This window comes from Schistosoma mansoni, chromosome 1 (genome assembly GCF_000237925.1).
Source record: "Schistosoma mansoni strain Puerto Rico chromosome 1, complete genome".
NCBI lineage: Eukaryota > Metazoa > Platyhelminthes > Trematoda > Strigeidida > Schistosomatidae > Schistosoma > Schistosoma mansoni.
The window spans coordinates 65,438,345-65,444,964 of record NC_031495.1 but is presented as its reverse complement, the minus strand read 5'-3'; positions in this window follow the sequence as shown (position 1 = coordinate 65,444,964).

The window sequence follows — 6,620 nt, the reverse complement described above, 5'->3', positions numbered from 1 at the left end:
ACTTATTCTCAAGTTTCTTTAAGTCAACCGAGTTTTTGGGAACGTTTTTTAAACACTGTTTGTGTTCCTTCAACCTTACCTTCAATTGTCTGGATGTTTCTCCAATATAAGCCGCATTACAATCATGACAATTGATCTCATAGACAATATTTTGTTGTTCTTCCTTTGGTAACCTATGCTTAACCTTCACCAATGACGATCTTATAGTGTCACATGTTCTAAAATACACTCTTATATCATGTTTGTTTAAAATCCGTTTGATTTCTTCCGATGTTTAATTACGGTATGGTATGACTACAGTGGACTTCCAATCTTTCTGTACATGTTATAGTTTAGCTTTTCTTTCCTTTCTAACAATCTTCTTTAAAAACTCTTTTGGGTAGTTGTTATCCCTAAGTGTAGCTAAAATCCTATTCAATTCATATTGTTGGTCTTCTTTATCTGTAACAAGCTTCAGACTTCTGTCAATTAAATTTTTAACAACTGTGACTTTCGTACATAAGGCATGCGCCGAATCAAAATCTAAGTATCTATCTGAATGTGTAGATTTTTTGAAAATATTTATTTTCAACTTCCTATTATTAAGTCTTCGTTCAACCATACAGTCGAGAAATGACAGTTTGTGGTCATCAGACTCTATTTCCTTAGTTAGATTAATTTGTTCCGAAATGTTGTTAACATTTGCAAACAATTCTTCCAAATAGTCCTGTTTAATGATAACAAAAATGTCATCTACATACCGTAGCCAGACCTTTGGTGGACAAACACTTCTTGCGATTGCACTAGTTTCGAGTGAATGCATGAATAAATTCGCAACAATCGGAGAAACTGGTGAACCCATAGCTATACCTTCTTTTTGTCTGTATAGATCTCCTCGAAATATGAATAAGGTGGACATTAAACATAGTTCCAAACACTTGATAAACTCAGATGGATCTAACGGGCAACGTAAATGTAAATCCAAATCAGATTCTAAACAAGCATAAATAATATCCAACGCTCTGTTGATAGGTACGTTAGTAAATAAGGAAGAAACATCAAAACTTGCCATTACTTCATCTTCTTCTATGTCGATGGTATCAATAACATTTTTAAATTCTATTGAGTTTTTAATTCCATGAATAATCAATTTCTCATACGGTTTTAGTATCCTAGCTAAGTATTTCGCTAGGTTGTAAGTCGGTGAATTTGTGAAATCGACCACTGGTCTTAGTGGAGTACTGTCCTTGTGAATCTTCGGGAGTCCATAGAATCTACAAGGGTTACAACTTTTTGGATTTAGTATAAACCATAATGGCGTTCCAAGCCTGACCTTTAACGAATGTAAGATTTTACTTGTTTCCGCCTTAAGTTTATTGAGTGTAGTTCTGCTTTTTTCAACTTTGATTAGTTCATATGGTCCCTCTTGTAGATGTTCCTTTACTTTTTTCTCGTAGTCCAATTTGTTCATGATGACTGTAGTGTTACCTTTATCTGCTTTTGTAATGATAATTGTCTTATCATTTCTTAGTTGCTTTAATGCATGCAACTCATTTTTAGTCATATTAAATTTTTGTGATTTTTGACGTAATAACGCGGACATTATCTTATTCCTCAATTCATTCGCTGTTTCATTAGGAAGTATATTCAATGCTGGTCCAATTGCTGGTATAATATTGAAAGACGATAATTGTGGTCTATTTATATTGAAATTGAAACCCTTTTTAAGTAATGAAATTTCATGGGAGTTGAGAATTCTATCAGATAAATTAACTAACACTTTGCTAATATCTACTGTGTTCGATTTATCTCTAGTTTACCTCTGTTTGACGCATGTTTCAACATTTTTTCGAACTTTCTAATCTGTCGTAGTTTTGATGATTGATGATAAAACTGTTCTCTGAGTTTGAAAAATTCATTTATATTAGATTTTATTTTTTTCGGTGTGATAACGGACAGAATTTCATCGATATTCTTTACCCTTGAACGTAGTGACTCCAAATTCATAGTGGCTATGTGAATACGTTCCCTGATAAAAGTTCTAGCGGCTGTGATCGCCGCTTTGATTGAACGAATAGATTTGTCAGGAGATTTGACCAACAACAATTTAGGAAAAACATTTTGTTTTAAACATCGTAGATTAAAAATTCTATGATTGTACCAATTATGTATTTTCTTTGATAATTTAATTCGATTGGAAAATAATTTATACGAATATTCGTCAAGGTTAGAACGAATAGTTTGACAATAATTGGGCGCCGAGTATAGAGAATTCATTATATGTGAAAAAATTATATTTGAAATAGTCTAAGCGATTGAAATTTAAATAATTCCAACTATCCACATCGACTTCAGTGACTTGACGGTTCAGTCAGGAAAACGCGTTTCAATATCACATATAATCATCAAATCTATTTGATTTCTTCCAAATTATTATGTATTTTCACATAATGTATTTTCTATTCTGCTGAATTCCAATTTGTTTTCGTCAGAAAAAAACGCATTAGGACAGTCTCAAGAAACAATTAGGGCTTAGGGGTTCCTAAACGCTCCACGGAGATAATGTGCACCGAAGGCACAACTGATGATGAACTCAATGTAGTCCGGAGAACACTTTTGGAGAATTTCATTGAAACTAGGTTAATTGACAATGCTGACTAGTGATGAGCAGAGAGACAGAAATGCCTGATTTCAGTTTCGTAATGGTTATCCTTGATTGTTTGTTATTTCAATTATTAGTATTTCCTCCCTTCTATTTTGAAAACTAGATAGTCTTCTTTAACATATCTACTTCACTCGACGCAATGTGTTTGACGACAAAACGTTATGATTGTAGTGATCAAGTAGAAAATATTGTCCAACGAGGACAAATTATTCATGATGAACAATATTTATATGACCGGAATACAACACCTACTCCTTTCGTGCACTCCAAACTATCCACATCGACTTCAGTGACTTGACGGTTCAGTCAGGAATACGTGTTTCAATATCACATATAATCATCAAATCTATTTGATTTCTTCCAAATTATTATGTATTTTCACATAAGAATTATTTTTTCAAATATAACAATAGTGATAATAATATTGTACATAATGTTATGGTGTGATCTGTCTGTTGACCTCAGTTCTCTTCATTATTGAAATATGAAAGATTTTACTTCCTTGTTGTTTATCACCAGATTTTATCCGCATAATCAGACTATATGACATTTTCTTTTGTTTATTGAGCGTGATAAGAGTTTTCGAAATGATAATGAATGTCACTCCTTATCAATACATTCATATGACTATTGATCATCAATACAGACAGAACAAGATTGAATGAAGTATTCATTTTACACACGACTACTACCACTAATAAAATGAAAGGATAACAGATATTTTCACCGTTGATTTAAAGACGGTCTTGATTCAGCTATGAATAAACATTGAAATCATCAACCATCTTATTTCAAATATGTTTAGTGATACTTGTCAAATAGAATCATCTAGTTGTCATGTCTTCAGTTTATCAATCCTTGGAGTTACCGTTTTAAACACTATGCTTTCACACTCGACTAAATAATGCGTCCCATAATTATTAACTATTATACTGTGAAAAATCATCTGGATGACCAATTCCACATCGCGTTTTGTATCACGTTCCATATCAATCACTGTGACAGATTAACTCACGGTTAAGCAATACTGTGGATAGACATATTTCATTGTTCATCAAATGTATGTTTGTGTTGAATTTTGACATTGACTTTTTGATATTGAAATTCTTCGTAATTTCGCATCAAAACTGAAATGGATTTCTCCGTTAGGAAGCATTCGTAGATGAATATTCAATTAGTCTGTCAGGTATTTCTGTCTCAAAAGCCTACAATTCATATATTACATTGATATTATTGAGAAGATATTTTATTCGAGTTAGAGAATTTTCCGTGTATGTATTCTGTCGACAGAAAAACGTAAAGCTGTGTTTCACTGTGGTTAGTACACGTCAGTGAAGTGTAGCCTTACTTTTGAAGAAACCGATATCCCTTGTGCGATTTGAAATAATATCACCCAACTTTGCTGTATCAGAAAACATTACTACGTCACACGGAGATGATGATATTTTAAAGATAATTCTAAGCAAACTTGAACTGCGTTCTAAAAGATTCAGGCTCTAAACAGAAAAAAACCTATAGATCATCACAGAAGCAGCCTTTATCACAGTAGGAAAAAGGATTCTGTGAAAATCAATGGGTATACAGCTTCCTTAGAGTGTATTCCACCTCTGACATAATGCTTAAAAGCGGTTATCTTGAGGTTATCTTGAATAGTGCATGCTAGATAATTTATCAACGTATAGAAACTTTCATGCAACCGATTTTGTTTATGGTCATGCCCTTTAATCATGCCTTTTCATTCACGTACTTATCAGACAGTGTTTTTTGAACAATAACAATTCGCATATACTTTGTACTTTTATGACCACTACATCACATGACAGACTCTAGCCAAAACGTTGATCGCTTAAATATCACTCGATGATTCATACTCCTCTACAGATATGTATGCAATCAAACCCCAATATCAGCACTTGCATTGCCTTGCCACGCTCATATGCAATTCATCCATAAATTTACTTAAGTATTCACCTACTAATGCTTATTCACCTTTACTTCAATTTGGCGTGATATGCCTATGTATATCATAATAATATATATAATATATAGTGAAAATAATAATTTCAGAATTCACACCAGTTAACAGGCATGATAAAGTTGATATAAATAGCAACATTTGATGTAGAGAACAAACATGGTATGAGAGAATTTCAGATTTGCTAATTCTGTATTTGTTAAGTAGTTTATTAATGACATGTATCACGGCAATCCAATGCATCGTCAGGGAACTTCAAATTTTTCTTTAGTGGATAGCATGATGATGAATGAACGGTATTCTTTCAGGTTATTTTCACTGCCAGAACGAGTTAATGATAATTATCTTCTACTAGAGAAATTAAAATTAAAGAAGAGAGTTCGGAACTACGGAACAATGATTACAAAATGCTAAAGAAGGTAGTGCACGAGTGTTTCTGGTGGTTTTCTTAAAGTCAAATACAATGGCATAAACTGTCTTCGAGGTCAGCTTCCTTGAATATATCGAATTTCACAGAGAGATAATGGTGAATTTGTCAGGTACATTATAGATGATCACATTATTTCGAGACATTATTCGTTCGGTAACTTCACTAGCCATAAAATCGATAACAGGTTGTGTTTTGATACTGTCTTCAAGTTCCGCAGGAACTATGTCCTTTGACAAAAACAGTCAAAGCAGTGTCAGTGTCTTTAGTTCTTGGTCAAGATCATAATGCTTTAATAAAAAACCCGCAAGTTACTCCTTTTCAGAACGAATATCGCTTAATTGTTTATAGATGGTGTCTTATTCACTATTTATGTTATCGAGACTTCTAAATCTTCAGGTAGAACTCATTGTTAAATTAGAGACTGAGTCATTCAGCAGGAGGTGTGTTATACGTCCGCTCCTACTATTATCTACTTCAAAAAGAGTTGCAGAGCATGGGGTATAGGTTATAAACGAATTCTTATTATTTGGATAAATAGGGCATTTCCAGGCTCATTTATTTGTCAGTCGGACCATTTTACTTTAACATTTAATTTAAACGTTATTAATAAATAATGAACTGAGATTCAACGACATTTATTCACACATTACAAAAATTCAGCCTATTTGTAACGTAAAGTTCAAACGTACCGCTTGGATATCAGATCTGAGCTACCCGATAATGAAGTAAAATACCAGCTTCACATCACTCTCTGATTTCAAACACCTACGACGATTATAATAGAGCGGTTGCTGGAGTGATGGAATAACTATACAAATCCTTCACGGAATTGATGATCGCAATGTGAGAACACTAATCACTTTCTGACAATATAATCCAATCTCAAGAAAAAGCAACGCAATTCGTCTCTATCCGAATCATCATCCAAAATAGAATCTTAGTTGTGGATTTATTACACCATTATTTTACCTAAACGTACATTATTACATTATCATTATGAAATGTGATGACCATATTCATAATACATAACTCTATTTAACAAAATATTGTTATAAATGTGCAATTTAATAAGTCTGTTTTATATCATAAGTTGTCTATTGTGTTATTATCATTCCTTTTACTTGTCCGTGAGCTTTTTGACATTTGCATTATATTCCTGTAATGTTCAATTTGTTATAAACATGCCTTCCGATAATATAGTGTCAAGCTCACAGTAAACACCGTCCGTGAAGGCTCTTAATCTTCCTGTTCACCCGTTTCAAGGTCACCGTTCAGTAGCTTTGGTTTATTGGATTCGCAAATTATTTTCTGGCTAATCACAATAACTTTGAAAAGCAACAAATTTGGTCACTCATTTATTCATGTACCGACTATTCACCCGCACTAAATGAAGCCTTCAAAACTCGTCAGTGTCCCTCACCGTTATAACCTAGTATGGATTAAGTTATAGGTGAATGCTGGGAAATATCAATAGGCGAATGTCATTTACATTGTCATCTATTGCCTAGCATCAACCAAGTTATTTGCATATTCGGAAATGCATTCTCTCCACAATCATGACTATTATATAA